Genomic DNA, 2,017 nt, shown 5'->3' on the forward strand with positions numbered 1-2,017 from the left:
TGTCAATTTCCGAATAAAGTATGGACTATTATATATTGCTGGAAAGCTCTGGATGTCTACTTTCCAACGCCGTTGAGAGCGCGCCATTTGGGGTTCTGTAGCTCCATAAAATCCATTTCGAGTGCAGGAAGGTCAGATTCCAACAGCATGAGTAGTCCTTTTGTCAGCCTTTTTTCAGAGTTTTGCTCAAGTCCCTCAATTTCAGCCAGAATTTACCTGAAATCACAGAAAAACACACAAACTCATAGTAAAGACCAGAAATGTGAATTTAACATAAAAACTAATGAAAACATCCCTAAAAGTAGCTCAAACTTACTAAAAACAACCTAAAAATAATGCCAAAAAGCGTATAAATTATCCGCTCATCAGGCATCACCGTTGTCAATGGCTACATCCCATCCTCTCAGTGAAAAAGGTCCAAATGCTCTGTCATGACACGGCTAATCATCTGTCGGTTCTCGATCATGTCGGAATAGAATCCATTGATTCTTTTGCGTTTGTCGTCACGCCCAATAATTGCGAGTTTGAAGCTCGTCACAGTCATTCAATCCCTGAATCCTACTCGGAATACCACAGACAAGGTTTAGACTTTCCGGATTCTCATGAATTCTGCCATCAATTATAGCTTATACCACGAAGACTCTGATTAAGAAATCCAAGAGATATGCGCTCGGTCTAAGGTAGAACGGGGGTGGTTGTCAGTCACGCGTTCATAGGTGAGAATGATGATAAGTGTCACAGATCATCACATTCATCATGGTGAAGTGCAACGAATATCTTAGAACAGGAATAAACTGAATTGAATGGAAAATAGTAGTAATTGCATCAAAACTTGAGGTACACCAGAGCTCTACACCCTTAATCTATGGTGTGTAGAAACTCCACCATTGAAAATACATAAGTGATGGTCCAGGCATGGCCGAATGGCCAGCCCCCATAAATGTGATCAATAGTCTCCTAAGATGAATAATAGAATAAAATTGAGACCAAAAGATGTCTAATACAATAGTAAAATGTCCTATTTATACTAGACTAGCTACTAGGGTTTACAGAAGTAAGTAATTGATGCAGAAATCCACTTCCGGGACCCACTTGGTGTGTGCTTGGGCTGAGCTTGAGCTTTACACGTGTAGAGGCTTCTTTTGGAGTTGAACGCCAAGTTGTAACGTGTTTTTGGCATTCAACTTTGGTTCGTGACGTGTTTCTTGTGTTTGACTCCAGAATGCAGCATGGAACTGGCGTTGAGCGCCGGTTTACGTCATCTAATTCCGAATAAAGTATAGACTATTATATATTTCTGGAAAGCTCTGGATGTCTACTTTCCAAAGCCGTTGAGATCGCGCCATTTGGAGTTTGTAGCTCCATAAAATCTATTTCGAGTTCAGGAAGGTTAGAATCCAACAGCATCATCAGTCCTTTGTCAGCCTTCTATCAAAGTTTTGCTCAGGTTCCTCAATTTCAACCAGAAAATACCTGAAATCACAGAAAAACACACAAACTCATAGTAAAGTCTAGAAATGTGAATTTTACATAAAAACTAATGAAAACATCCCTAAAAGTAGCTAGATCCTACTAAAAACTATCTAAAAACAATGCCAAAAAGCGTATAAATTATCCGCTCATCACAACACCAAACTTAAATTGTTGCTTGTCCCCAAGCAACTGAAAATCAAATAGGATAAAAAGAAGAGAATATACTATAAATCTCAAAATATCAATGAATATTAGTTTTAATTAGATGAGCAGGACATGTAGCTTTTTGCTTCTGAACAGTTTTGGCATCTCACTTTTTCCTTTGAAGTTTAGAATGATTGGCATCTCTAAGAACTTAGAATTTCAGATAGTGTTATTGATTCTCCTAGTTAAGTTTGTTGATTCTTGAACACAGCTACTTTTATGAGTCTTGGCCGTGGCCCTAAGCACTTTGTTTTCCAGTATTACCACCGGATACATAAATGCCATAGACACATAGCTGGGTGAACCTTTTCAGATTGTGACTCAGCTTTGCTAAAGTCCC

The sequence above is a fragment of the Arachis duranensis genome, chromosome 1, assembly GCF_000817695.3.
Source record: "Arachis duranensis cultivar V14167 chromosome 1, aradu.V14167.gnm2.J7QH, whole genome shotgun sequence".
NCBI classification, from domain to species: domain Eukaryota; kingdom Viridiplantae; phylum Streptophyta; class Magnoliopsida; order Fabales; family Fabaceae; genus Arachis; species Arachis duranensis.